Source organism: Lagopus muta, chromosome 2, assembly GCF_023343835.1.
Source record: "Lagopus muta isolate bLagMut1 chromosome 2, bLagMut1 primary, whole genome shotgun sequence".
In the NCBI taxonomy this organism is placed as follows: Eukaryota; Metazoa; Chordata; class Aves; order Galliformes; family Phasianidae; genus Lagopus; species Lagopus muta.
In genome coordinates this window covers 77,371,538-77,386,984 of record NC_064434.1, presented here as the reverse complement: position 1 = coordinate 77,386,984, position 15,447 = coordinate 77,371,538, and the positions used below count along the sequence as shown (strand labels likewise).

At 36.3% G+C, this 15,447-nt stretch overlaps 1 long non-coding RNA gene across 1 annotated transcript; it reads right to left on the bottom strand.

Annotated features, from left to right (window-relative positions):
• Positions 1 to 5,378: 5,378 nt before the first annotated feature.
• Positions 5,379 to 15,162, bottom strand: LOC125689382 (uncharacterized). The gene is made up of 3 exons (XR_007375236.1): positions 14,937 to 15,162; positions 12,439 to 12,599; positions 5,379 to 6,215 (listed from the first exon to the last, which is right to left on the bottom strand). It is a non-coding gene; the product is annotated as an uncharacterized LOC125689382 (long non-coding RNA).
• Positions 15,163 to 15,447: the final 285 nt, after the last annotated feature.

The following is a 15,447-nucleotide window of genomic DNA, read 5'->3' as shown; positions in this document are numbered from 1 at the left end:
AAGTAGCTGTCCTGGAAGAAGACATCAAACAGTCCCTACAGGCCACAGTTGCAGGACAGCCAGGTTGCTGCACTAAGGACAGGAGGATTGCAGGGGTTGAAATAGTTTCAACAAATCTGAAAAAAAGTCAAGGGAACCTTTGCTGTTGCAGAGAAAGTAACTATTGTAATAATAGTAGCTTAAAAAGGGAGCCTAAATGAATTCCAAGAACAAGTCTGTGGTAACCTATAGAAAAAAAAATCATACTGTGAAAAAACTGATGGAGAAACCTTAGAATAAAAATGTTTGAGCTGGGAACTGACATAAATAGCTTGCTCTTAATTCTTTTGCTTTCCTTTTTGCTTGTTTCTTTGCTTGTTTGCTGAGTGAACAACCAGCTCTTAAGATCCACCAATGAAAATTTTCCCAACCCATCTTAGAAATCACACAATAAACAAACAGTAGAGAGTGGTTGTAAATGGCTCAGTGTGTGGATGGAGATCAGTGACAAGTGGTGACCCCCATGGGTCAGTGCTGGAACCAATACTCTTTAATATCTTCATCAATGATATTGACAGTGGGGTTGAGTGCACTTTCAGCGAGTTTGCTGATGACACCAAGCTGTGGGGTGCAGTGAACACACCAGAGGGACAGGATGCCATCCAGAGGGACCTAGACAGGCTGACCACTGGGACTAGATGAACTTCATGAAGTTCAACAAATCGAAATGCAAGATCTTACATCTGAATTGAGGCAACCCTCATTACCAATACAAACTGGGGGATGAAAGGATTGAGCGCAGCCCTGCCAGAAAAAGACTTGGGTGTACTGGTGGATGGTAAGCCAGCAGTGTGCCCTTGCAGCCCAGAAAGTCAACTGTATCCTGGGCTGGATCAATAGAAGCATGGGCAGCAGGTTGAGGGAGGTGATGCTGCCCCTCTGCTCAGTGCTCATGAGGCCTCACTCTGCATCCAGATGTGGAGTCCTCAGTACAGGGGAGACATAGACCTGCTAGAACGTGTCCAGAGGAGAGCCACAAAAGTTATCCATGGAATGGAACAGTTCTCCTACAACTTGAGAGAGCTGGGGCTGTTCAGCCTGGAGAAGAGAAGGCTCCAAGGTGACCTAATAGCAGCCTTTCAGTATCTAAAGAGGAGATATAGGAAAGAACAGGACAGTCTTTAGCAGAGTCTGTGGTGACAGAACAAGTGGTTTCAAGCTCCAAGAGGGTAGATTTAGGTTAGATATAAGGAAAAAGTTTTTTACAGTGAGGGTGGTGAGGCACTGGAACAGGTTGCCCGGTGATATGGTTCATGCCCAGTCCCTGGAGACTTTCAAGGAGAGACTGGATCAGGCCCTCAGCTAACTGATCTAGCTGTCCTCAGGGAAGTTGGACTTGATGGCCTTCAGAGGTCCCTTCCAACTCTAAGGATTCTATGATTCTGTCATTTCTCTAATTATACGTGTTTTACACTTCAGAGCAAAATTAACATAATTCTACTCATGATGGAAATAAGCCTTTTTTTTTCCTACTATGTGAAATATCAAAAAATATTTGATTGATAGTGGAATGAAGCACTGGAAATCAATTATTCAGTCCAGAGGTCACTAGTTTTATCTATACACTAAAAAAAACTAGGGACGGTTCATAATTTATTTTGGCATTTAAAAAAGCAGCATTTTCCTAAAGGTGCCATAGATCTAATTAATCTTTGATAGTCTTCAAAAAATCATAGGAAGATCTGTAAATGTTTCAGTGCTTCAAACGCTAACACATTCACTCAGACCATGAGATCTTTAAAACTCACTGCAAGATTAATATCATATTTTAACATAAGATAGCTCTAAAGAAAGTCTTCCACCATCATTTCATGTCAAGGCTGGCAGCTGTGCCAGGCTTTGCCTTTTAAACCCAGCTGTGTCTCCTCTGAACTGTCTTAATGTAAGTTCTGTTCAAAGAGATATTAATCAGGCTGGTTCAACTGCTGGGACTTAATGTTTCCACTACATACTTTTTTATCTAGCCTTATAAACTTTATATTGAGATATAAATTAAGACTTCAAGTGCTCTTATTTGCTTCTCCAACTCTTTGCCTCAGGCTCCCTTTAATTCTAAGCTGTCTGTTGAGCTATACAAATGATGCATGTGAAAATGCCATCAGCTTTGATATGATGTTTATTTCTTCTTGTTAATGAAAAGATTTCCATTTATTTTATGCATGTTCTGGTGATCTAAGAAAATGCCATCTATGCATTGCTTTAAAGTTCACTATGATTAAATTGCTTTTTATTAAAACAATATTTTTCTCTAGTCTCAAGATTGGCACTTGCATCCTCTAATTCTGACACTTTACATTATTTCCCTGCATAATAGAATTGAAGCAGTGGAAGATTAAGAGGAGGCAATCTAATTTAATGGTTGCAATTATAGTTGATGAAGGAATGTGTTAATCGGGAAAAATACAACTCTGATGACTTCCAATTTGAAAAAAAAAAAAAAAAAGCTAAAAAAGAAGGAAAAAAATGGAGATGGGAAATTTGTGCGCAGTGATCTTTTCTGTGTATATACTTTTGTTCTAGAATCACATTTAAATATGGATATTCTGGCACAAAATTACATCCTAAAGTACATGGGCTGTGTCAGCCTAATGGCTCAGCCAGTAGAAAATACTGAGGAGTTACTCAAACTTTTTCACTAACATCTGGTCAGTTACTGATGGAAGAATACTTAACTTACCAAATCATCCACTTCAGCAGGCCTCACGCCTGACTAGTGGATGTGATCTGTGGGACCACTTTTCAGCATCACTTTCCCCCTCAGTACAAGTACATATACAGCACGATGACAAAACTGTACCAGAATATAGTTGATCATTATTTTCTACTTAAACAGAAACTGCCATCTGCTAGATGCTCTAATACATAACGTAGCATGTGGCCAGGTACAGCAACCTCAGACAGCAGCCGTCCTGCTGGTGCCTCAGTGAACCACTGCCTGGTGGACCAGAGGCTCCCAGCCTTGTGTGAGACAGCTGCCCTTGTCTCTCGTGGCTGAGGCTGTGAATATGAGGTGATTCTCAACTGTAAAACATTGCTGCATTAGATCGACCCCCCTTATACCAGGCACACACACACAAAAAAAAAAAAAAAAAAAAAAAAAAACGCTCATTGCATAGTGAGATATATTTATACGAAGTCAATCTGGCCAAAAAATTGCATTTCTTTCTCAGGGGAAATTTCAGTGAGTGACTGACATAAGAAAAAGAGAAACACGTACTATACTCAAAATGAACAACTAGCTCACATAAATATTTGCTATAGAACTGCATATTTTTGAGAATTGATTTTCAGACTATAAAAACTTTTTTCCATGTGGTACGTATGCTCTGCTGCACACTTTCAGTGAAGTATAACTCTACAGAGCTCTTCCACTGGCTAATAGCCCTCAGCCCTTGCAAGCAGGACAAGCATTCCTGCCCAGCTTCTCTCCAAGCTTAAGAGGCAATGCTGTGTAGACTTTGAGTCCCCCTAGTTGCCAATCAATGGACTGGAAGGAGGAGTGACATGCAGGGAGCACAAAAGCATTATAATCTCTTCCCACCAGCCATGCGGAGCAGTGAGTCAGTAGGATTGCTGAAGATAAGGGTTCCAGAAGGAGAAAATAGTCTTAGGGCATTGTAGTGGTGAAGAAATTGTTAATTCCAACTTTCTTTAGCACCTTATCTTGGAAATAACACTGTCTCCAGGAGGCGGGAGAGGCCTAAAGATCAGAATTTGCCTTTACCATAGCTCTGTGCGAAGGACTGAACCTCTTTTTGGCAAAATCCAGGAAAAGTCTCCTTAAAATGATATTACTGTTCAAAGGACATGAGAGTACTGCTGCCAACACTGTGAACAACCACTAATTTTAGAAGAGTAATGTGTGATGCAAAATTTCAACTGTTTATCACTTGCTCTGCTACTACAGAAATATTTCTGTCAAATGGTGAAGCTTAACAAGGATTTATGTTTCAAGTGACCAATCACCTATTGCAAGCAGACAAGCTGCAGTGAAATGCTCACAGACTGAAGATTTTTATTCAGTGATTTAGTCATTATTTAGTGAATAGTTCTGAATAGCAACTACCTTTATATGCTTCATGCTCAGTTCACAAACAAACAAGTTAAATACACAGGATAAAGTATTCATAACAAGTAACTCCTGCAACTGCTATGTTACCTGTTTTAAAACCTGATCATATTACCATATCATAGAAGGGAAGTACTTGAATACAAACAAGGCTTCAGAAGCTGTGAACCTGCATTAACAACAGTATCTGGCATTTTCTTCCAATTTGCAGCACTTCGATTCTCCCAGAAGAGAACTACAACCCTGGCCCAATTTTCTGAACTGGAACATTTTTGGAAATAAGTTATCTCAATTCTTTCAGAGTATAGCTAATTTCTGAACCAAGAAGAGGAGAAATAGATGATAATTTCCAAACAGGCATAGAAATAAATATACAATAAAGTAGAATCTGAGGCAACATTTTCTTTGGCCTTTGGGTTGTGAAATATCTATAATCATTAGTCTTTTCACACAGATGGAACACTTATGCACGATTTATTATCACCGGTGGGGAATCCATTATCCTCCTATCTGTCCTACTCCTTTGAGGTTCTCTAATTTTGAATTCTCCCAACACTGTTTTGTGTGCTTGGCTCACAAACTTCAGCATTTGGTTAACATTTTTTTCTGAGTTTGAATCTTAATTGCTAGAATCCATTCTTAGAGCAGTTCTTGCCATGGATCCTTCGAGTCTGGAATATTTGTTGTACTTTCAGGACATCTCATTGAAAAGCAGACTTTGCAAAGCCATTGTAATGTAGTACACATTTTCCCCTGTTCTCCTAGGAAGGCTGTCGCATTCTATTCCATTTGGGCTGGAAAAGAATCTCTCAGTATTAATTTATTAGAAGAACTGATCTGTATTCATTCAAGATACAGAATAAACATTGAAAAAAATCATTCAAAAATGAATTTTTATAACAAGATCAGGCTGGAAGATGACATTTAAGAAAAGATGGACTGAGTGTATCCGGTTTTCTTTTTTTTTAGAGACAGAATACGTTTTTCTTAAAACTTTACAAGATTAAGTCGAGATTGCTACCCTGTGAGCAATTTTGTGTTTGGGAATTCTTGATTTTTTATAAGTAAAAGGACAAAAAAGATTCTTTTCTGGAAAAAGAAAAAAGATAGCAAATTGATTGCAGAAGTCAAAATGTGTGTTTAAAAGTTTTCAGTTACATAGAGGGAAAAAAAAATAAGGGATGTAACATATTACATGAAAGATAGTGGCACATCCTAATATGAATAATGACATGAAAAAAAGAAAGAAAAGAAATGGAAATGAAAGAAATGAACAGAGGATATAAATGTAAAGAGCCATTTGGAACTTTAAAATGAGCTCACTGGAAACAGAAATGGAAAAATCATTGGACTGGAACATTAAATGACAGGGATGGAAGACGAAAGTGTGGAGGAAACCCTCCCTCCGTGCACACACAATTGAAGTGGATTTAGAAACACTTAAGCAGGAGGATATTAGCTGGCTCAACTCAGAAATTATTTTGAGGTACTAAGGAGAACAGAAGAGATGATTATAAAATGGTCCAGCTTTGTGATATTTAAAAGGTTTCCGGTATTGTAATACACAGCAGGAAAATCTACTGCTATTATGCTAAATAGATTTACATCTACTCAGTGCATAATAAGAGGAAATTTCTCAACAGCCAATGTGGATGGCAAGGAAAGGATCTTGGGGTGGGTACAAAAGCTTGTTCAGGAAGATTTGAGTATTTTACCAAGATGTTAGTAGTGCATTTAGAATTGAATAAAGAACAATACAGCTCTTCAAACATGTTTTGAGGAATGGATTGGAGAGGGAGATGTAAGGGCCAAAACAAAGACAAAATGAAAGGAAGAAGGAAGAGAAAGTAGAGCTATACCCAAAATAGCTTATTTGAGAAGCAGAATCTTTTCTATCTCAGAAGTTTCTGACAGAGTTGTTACTGCTTTCTGACTTACCGTTGGTGGAGGTACCCTGGCTACAGATTCATCTCTGTAAAAGCAGAGATGGGTAGGACATTTCCTACTTGGTTTCCCCTTCCTCTGCTCACACTTTCTCTCCTCACCGTGACTGGCTGCAGCCCTGGTCCTTCTGTGCTGGCAGAGCAAGCCAAAGGTCGGGAAAGCTCTAGGAAACAAGCATAAGTAACTGGTAACTTTGGCTGAAACAAATCCAGTTGTATTTCAAGGTTTTTCTGAGATTCTATAGGAGGAAACATAAGAAAGACACAGAACTGAACTTTTCTGTTTAGATACCATTTCACTGGCAGAAATTTACTGAGTAAAACTAGAAGGGCCATACCTTAAAATAAAGACATTTTATGTCATGTTTGCAGTTATAATTTCAGGCAATTTAATCTCCTATCCATATTCTAAAATTTCTAGGCAGTAAGTCAAGCAATACTAATTTCATAAAGAAGGGAGGAAATGAAGAGAGGGGTACTTGAAGCACAGAGAACCTTACTTATGACTGATCATAAAGCAGGCAGAGCTGTGCATGCCTTAAGATGCCCGAGCAGGACCTACAACATGACATGAGCTGACATAATCTAGCTGGAATCCTGCTCCCACTGTGCCAGCTGCCATCCTTGGGCTAGAATTGTTCTGAGAAAAACATGAGGTTCTGAAATAGCTCTTTCTGACAAACTTCCTCAGGGACTTTTTTGATCACTTCATGAGAAAATGGAGAGTCCCTTCAGGAAGAACTGGAAAGTGAAGAAAGATTAATGATCTTTGCAATTCTGGGTATCTGCAAGAGACATCTCTAAAATTACCTTGCCTTATCTTTAAATGCTGTGTTAGTAATGTTCACGTCGGTAGAGATCAAAAGCAATTTCATTCCTAGACTTCATTACTGATGATCAGATGCAGCCGAAATGGCATCCCAGAAAAGAGAAAATGCACTGATGGCATCTGAGCACCAAGATCTGTACCTCTTCTGCAGCACAGTGTCTCACTTTACTTGGTTCCACCTTCACCTCCCTCTGCTGACCACTGGGACATGGGAACCACAGAACCTGTGCCTCTCTCTGTGGCGGGAACAGTCTTTGCTATTGCCCTTACTGGTGGTGATGGTCCTCCTTCCCAAAGCCCTGCTCAGCACTGTGCTGAGATAGCCTCTGGAAAGGCCAGATCTCCGGGACAAATGAGGTCAGATCATCTTGTCAAATAAGGGATAGGAGAGTATTATCCCAGCCACATCACAAACCTGTTTCATCTCATGAAAGTTGATGTTCCTGTGATATCTTTTTTGTTTGTTTGTTTTGTTTTGGTAGTAAGCATTAAGAAAAATTGAATTGTTGATGCTGATCACTGCTCAGGCTTTGTTACTAGTTTTCTGCTTCTTTCTTTTGTGCATAGTTTTTGTTTGGTAAATTCTTAATAATCTATTTATTTGCTATTAAAAATAAAATTGGGGGAGCTATTCAGTTGAATTAGTACAGCCAATTAGTATGAACATTTTACAAGAACTGGCAATCTCATACATTTCAGAAGAATTTTATTTTCTATTTGTTCTTACGGTTATCTTTTAAACTTTGTATTTTACTAAATAGAGTTTAAGCCATATTTTCAGGGCCCTGAAAATGCTTTCATTTAAAAATCTCAAATACCAACTAACTTATTCTCTAAGCTGAAGAGGAAAAAAAACTCTTAGATAAGCTCAATTAAACAATTTTTAACATTCAAATGTAATTATTTGTATGTTAGAAATATTATTTTCAATATAGCAACATTCAATATAATAAAGCACTTACAGAGTTTGACTAATGCTTCCTAATGCAATGGAAAAATATACAGGCCTTTGAGATAGGATATAACAAGTATCCAAACAAATCCTGAAGATTTTGATGCATTTCACGTATCAACTCAGTCCACGTGGTCCCTTACAAAACTTATAACTTACTTACTAGTTTGTATGTAAAGGAAAAGCTAAGAAAGGATAATCTAAACCTTACAGATGTTTCTCACAGCTCTTCGATCTACAGAGCTATTGGATACTATCATATTATGTTCACAACTGTATTTCTGTATTTCTGTTAAGCACCCAGACCAAGGCTTTTATAAGATTATGTGAGATGATGAAGAAATTAATAGCAAAACTGTAATAGACTATTTTTATATTCGAAAAAAAAAAAAGTTTTTGATTTTTATTAAATTTTAAGTGAGTTCAGTCTGTTAATTGCTTAAATTCTTGGAATTCTCCAGTTGTTACCAGAAGAATTAAATGGGAAAATTGGAAGGGCTCTTTCTTCAGACTCAGGTTTTTACTCAAAGTGTGCCATTTTTTCATTTATGCATTATGATGCATAAATCTTGCCTCTATCAAACCAACTACAGAGGAGATATTTAAACGCCTTCACTATTGGCCTATCTAGAGAATACAATGGAAGAATTATTCAATAACTTCAATGCCTGCAGACCTGGGTCAATGCCAAGCACTTTAGAAATTCCTACATTCACAGTTTTTCCTTCGAATATTTAATGTTTGTGACATTGGTGCATATATCACTCTATGAAAACCAGCTTTTCTTCTGCGTATTCAACACAATAACTTCTTTAAATACATTTAAATTTATAGTTTATTTCAAGTTTCTGCATTTTCAAGTGTCTGTGTCTCTGGATCTCATGGGATTTATTTCCTACATAAACCATTCAATGCCATGACATCCACAGACTTGAAAACATTCTCCAGTCTCTTAAATATAATTAAATGCTACCACCAGTAGGCAAGAAGTCTGTCATATACTATCCAGAGCAATAGATCACATAAATCAGTCAGCTCCTGAGAACTCATATGAGTTCATACAGATGCTCAGAAATTTTACTCTTGTCTAAAAAGAAAACATAAATATGTTTTTCATACGCTATGGAAAGTGGAACACCACTTTTCTGCACAACAGCATTCCAAAGCCCTCAACTGAGATTTGGTCCCTCCATACAGCTGAATAAGAGGCTGATTATTATTATTATTATTATTATTATTATTATTATTATTATTATTATTATTATTAAGAAAATGAAACATTCAGTGAAATATTTTATCTTTTCTTTCAAAACTGAATGCCCAAAGTCAAAATGTTTATATTTTCTTTCTGCAACACTAACATTTTTTCAATGGAGAGATGGATTCAAAGACTAACAGAATCATTTAATCATTGAATCACAGAATCATATAATAATTAAGGTTGGAAAGAACCACTAAGATCATCTTGTCCAATCGTCAACACATTAGCACCATGACCACTAAATGATGATCTTCTGTGCCACATCTATCCCTTTCTTGAAGATATTTCTTCTTAACACTTCATGGCAAGAAAGTTTTTAGTTACTAATGAACTTTCTCTTAAATTTCTCCCAAAGGTCATCAAATCACAATCCAAAACAATGAGAAGCTTTCCAATGTCATATCCAGTCTTTATCTTTGTTCCAGAGTCCTGAACTCTGTTAGCGTTTCTCAAAGCAATGTGAAGTAAAACATGTAAAACAAATCTCATAAATCTATAGCAAAAGATGTTTGGTTCTTCAAGACAAGTCATGGAAGATGCCAAACATTTTTCATACCCTTGTTTTACACATTCATTTATCAGCTGTGTTTCCAGCTGGCTATAAGAGCATTTCTTATACCACACTGAGCTGTTGAAAGAACAATTGTAATGACCTTTTGACTCCAGAGATTTCTACTACATGGGAGCTTCATAGAAATTGCTTAATTTTTGCTCAATCAAGAAATAAGGAAAAGAAAAACAGAGATTTTGTGAAAGAGAATTAAAATATCATGACTCATTAAAAAAAAAAAAAAATCCCTTCTGTTTCACACAATTGCACTGAATTGCTACCAGCTCTGCTCAACCATATTAAAAAATATAATTACTGTTTACTCATACACCAGTTATTTGTTTTTCATATTAATATAAAAAGCCTGAAATCCTTCTTTTTTTTTTTTTTTAGTGATCAGATAAACAACAGTATTTGAGAAATTAGAAAACCTGTAAGAAGTTTACAAACATAAGTGATGTGAAAAGTGAAACATATTTTTTCTAGACATATTTTTTCTTTCTATCTATCTTTCTACTAAACAGCAGGAAAAAAATGATGGACAAACCCTTAATGTGCTATGTATGTTTGTCTACATTTAGTTTTGTTCTATAAACACTGATAGTATCTTCTTGTAAGTCATTGCAAGACAACTCTGTTTTTATTTTTTCAGTTGTTATTGATAATTCTGGACATGTTTCCAAGAGCAACTTGTTTAGTAAAGCTTTCTTACTATAACTAACCAGGACATCCATGGTATAGTATATCCATGGTATGGTATATCCTTGTTTAATATGGCAAATACATTTTATGCTGAAGACAAGGAAGATAAATGCCTGTAAATCTATTATGTAGTCCTCAAGTAGGGACTAATATATTTAACATATTATGATAATTGAAAATACTGGAAAAACATGTATAATCCAGGAAAATGGCTTTTAAAAGACTAGCTGATACATCTATTTTGTTATCCTTGTTTGTGCTTAACTCCTATTAAAGTTACTTGCAAAGTGGGAGATGAGGTTATACTCCTGAAGGATCACTGTATATTATATGACTTCTCTTTCATAAGCTTTTGACTTTTCTTATTAAAATTCTGAAAAGATACCCAAATACAACTAATGTTCTATTTTATACATTTTCTTCATAAATTAAAGCTTTAAATTCATTTCTTCCCCTTTTTGGGGGCCACTCATCTTTGAGCAAAATGTTGCTTTCACTGAAACAGAACTGATGAAAGCCAAGTTCTCATTAAAATTGAGAAAAATCCTGTGAATTAATGAAATACCACTTTTATAAGAAGTAGAGAAGGATTTTGCATATTTTTCAGTGTTTGGGAGGCTTGTCTGGATCACAAGTCAACTGGTTAGAAAAGGGGTGATAAGCTTTATCTAATGGAGGAAGAAGAAAATAAAACGAGTCTGTTATTTAAGAAGATTCATAGCATATGGACAAATTAAACTGGATATGTGGCAAAAAATCATAATAACATGTGCAGAACATTGAAAAGATTATTCTAAGTTTTTAGAAAAGTTGGAATGTAAGAAAGAATCTGCCTGTTTGAGAAATGGTCCTTCTGATATCACGATTTATGATGTTTATTCCATGGTAAACTATTATTGTATTACAAGCTTTAATGTATGTCTTGCATTCTTTGTCACTTGTTGACTTCTTCCAGCAAGCACCTCAAACTTCTTAGATACTGAAATGAGCTGTTACATGTATAGAAGTTCATAATTCATCAAATCTCCATCTTCCTTCCTTTGTTCATCCATGATAACGTATGTAAAAACTTCATTTCTGTGTGAACCAAGCTCATTCTTTCTTAGAACTTACCATACACATTTCCTCATTTGTGCTTGCATTCCACAGAAGTATGTCTTCCCTTCACTCATACTGTTCAGAATTACTTGCATCAAAAATAACACCCAATCTAACAGCAAAACTGAGGGCACAACATTTCTATTTTACTCTAGTGAGGTATTTTCAACCATCCATTTATGGGCCTCTGGACAAGTTTCTGTACTGCTTAGTGATTTGTGAAAGATAATAAAAGCAAACAAACATCCTTAGACAGTAGATTTCAACTCCCTAGAGGATCTACAAGGAGTGTTTTAGGGTTTGAAGTTTTTTACCCTAAGGTAGTATATCTGCAACTTTAAATTTCCTGTGTGAACATTTCAGTGTGACTTCCACTAGATTTTAACACCTCACAGCATCTCATAACTCAACAGGAGTGGGAAACAAGAGCCCAAATGCTTTTCTGAAACCTGACTGTGTGCTTGGCTCAGTGAAACTTTGAAGAACAAAAAGAGCAACAAGGGTTACAGATCTGCTGAGCTAAGTATTAGAAATGGATACATTCCGGGGCAACAGAGTGATTTTGAAGAAATAAGTAACCACCATAACAGTTCTCGAGGGGGAAAAAAAATATTCCTTGTTTGAAACATTATTCTTAAAATGCATTACCACCTCAGAGTCACGACTAAGAATTAAGTATGCCAATTAGAATGCTCCCCGTTCTTAAGAGATTTTGATTGCAGTTCTGAGTAAAGTCATGAGGAAATCAAGTTGATTCTCATAAGAGGTTCAAAAAGCTTTTAAAATAATTCTTCAGATGCATAAAGTATAATCTAAATGTAGATGTGTTTTTGTGTCAGGCTTTATTCCTGAAATGTATTAAGCCATATTGTTCATGGCATTAGTCTGTGGAGTTATAAAAGATGCAGAGAAGTTTGTTTAACAGGTGGTACCAAACAACAACAAAATACATTCATTCTTTCTACAACATCTAAACATCTAAAATCTATTTTTACCTTTCAGCAGGCATGAGGATGGCTCGTTCCATGGAGAACTGATCCAAAAAGCAGTTCTGGAAGTGGCAGTTAGCAGGACCACCAGTCTGCACTGATCTGGACTTCAAGGCACTTGATGGTATTTCTTTTTCCCCTCAAAGCATACGCTATTTCCTAGGATTCTGCATTATGGGAAAAAAATGCATGCAGCTTATGTACAAGGCGTAAGGAATGTTGCGTGGAAAAGATTATAATAATTTGTCTACCAGTATTACACTGAAGTAGTTGGGCAATCTCAGAGCACACTGTTATTTCTTCCTAGCACTTGGGAATAAAATTCACCACTGTGAATAGAATACCTGAAAGTGGGTACAGAATTATAGTACAATATAAAAGTCACAAGTGCCATAAAGATGGTATGAATTCTATGCTGACATGGTAATAGACGGAGGTCATAAAGTCCTTAGAAGACTGTTCCCATGTCTCACACTTTCTCCTTTGAATTACAAAAAGTATCACAGTAATAAAACACACACACACACACACACCTACCCTCTTTACAGACTGTATGAAAATCATTTGCTGTTCACTACTTCTTACAATAATGAATAACTCAACTTGTCCTAGCAGTCTCACTAACACCTTGCTCCTCTCTGTTGCTTCCTCGCTCCCTGCATCTCCTCAGCCTTATGGCCCACTGCACTGAAGGTGGGTATGACCATGGTGAGGGATCTTGAATTTTCACTTATTCTTAGACAATGTCTTCAGAAAGTTCTTATCATTTATACCAAAATCAATATGAAAAGTATATTAGCAAGCATTATACATGCCTTTCTTTGCAGTGCCCAGGTTTCTGAATTGACATAGTAGTCCTGAAAAACACAACATATTATTCTCTGTAGGAGATACAGGATTTTTCCCAGTGAAATTGTAACTGACAATTAGGCTGTTATGGTCTTCTGAAAGATTTCTGGAGTAATTTTATTATAGCCTGCAAATATTTTGTTGATAGTTGCCTAATTTTTCTTTAAATTAAACTGTCTCTGAAGATTACAGATGAAACTGAAATATATTACATTGGTTCTACATGGAGGAGGCAGAAAAGATAGGAGATGCTGTCTTGTGTTGAGGATAAGTTTGTGGAATGAAAGAGCAGATATTTCATCCCAGAATGATAAAAAAGACAGCAAAACAAATGGGAGCATGCTACAGCCCAAACACATGCCCCTGTTCAAATCTAGGTTGTGCTAGGTTTTTCAACACAAAAAAGATCTATTAAAATAAGAGAGCAGAAAACCATCTGACACTCAGTGTGGGAAAAGGAGCCTCAAACTGTCTGCAGAGTCTTAAAAAAAAACACTTCTTAGAATCTTTTCATATGTTTTCCATCTGTTTAGTATAAACTGATTTGTGCATATACCTTGACATTATTAAATGTATTTTAAATAATTGTTAGAACTAAACACAAGCATATATTTAAACTGATCAAGTAATGTAGTTAATGAATATCTGATATTAGATGTGCATTACAAGAACCGGGAGAGATATCTTCCCACCTGTGATAAAAACATTTCCTCGTGAATATGTAATTATGCTTTATTCATGCTACACAATTTTTCCTGTTACAGAGAAAGACATATTCTGCTTCTATCCTAAATATTTTGTTCCACTTAAAAATACACTGTTCTTTTATTTGTCTTTGCCACAGCCTCTGAAGTGATATTTCTGTACACTCACCAACTTTCAGATAATCTTCATGAAGATCTCACAAAGAATATGAACTTTCTGGCTTTTCTCTCACTGCCTACATTTAATTACAAATGTAGTTTTACCTGGACTTTGCATTTTTGGTAGTAGTTTTAATCGTATTCTGATGTGATAGGCCTTCCATAATTCTAATCAACAGCATTTTACTTTGAGATCACTCCTTCACAAAAGAAATAAGATCTGTGCCTCTGTCCCCTTCCCCAGTTTGTTTGAGTGGTATCTCAGTTAATTTATGGTTTGTTAAAGGTGACCAATCTGCCCCGTTAAGGTTTCTGTGGGTGATTGACCACATGATGGGGTGCGTACAGAATTTATTATGGCACAGAAAGAAAGACCAGTTGACAAATACGTTTCTTGTACCACCTTTACCTAATGGCAAAAGTCAGGACTATTTTTTATCTCCTGTGAGATCCAACACTGCATGCCAACTTCTGGGAATTTTACCTCCTCACAGTGACTCAGTTTCAGTGTCCTGGTGGAATGTAACACCAGGTTGTCAGAAGAGCATATCACCTCCTGCATAGGTGATTCACTAAGCACACGTAGAACTTATTTTCTCTACTTCGCTGTTTCATACACAGACTGAATGGCTGTCCTGAAAATTAATTCCAGTGCAACAGCTTGCCTGAACAAATCTGTATCTATTAGGACCAGGACATGACTTTTTGCATCCTAGTATTGAATGAAACTGTTTATAGACTTGTCTAACAGTGAGGTATGGATAGAGATAATAAGCCTGTTCACATACTTACCTGAAAAGTTTACTTTCAATCCAAAGTTTATTCAAAACAGAACCTGCCAGACAGTCTGCTTTCATGATTTCCAGTTAATTATCTGAATATTTCCAGTGGTTCTTGGTCCTGTCCAGGAAACCCTGCAAGAACTGCTTCTCACAAGACTGAAGTGTCTCATATGTGTGTACTGCTCATGTTTCCTTTGTAACTGGAAAAGTGCTGAACTACATCTTTGTCACAGAACTCTTCTTAAGCCTGGGGAAAAAAAAAAAAAAAAAAAAGAGGAAGTCTGAAGGATATTGAACACAAAAATGTATTCTCTGAGATGTGCTAATTTGTCTGTAACATAGAATGTTGTGAATTCCATTTAGTAATTTTTAGTAATTGGGTACATTTATGAACTCATTTCATCTTGTGAGAAAATGTATTTTTTTTATTAGTAAGTAAACCCTGAATAGTACAGAAAAATAACGTCACAGCACAGGATTAGAAAACAACTTTTGAATTTTGGTCATATAAGATATGCAAG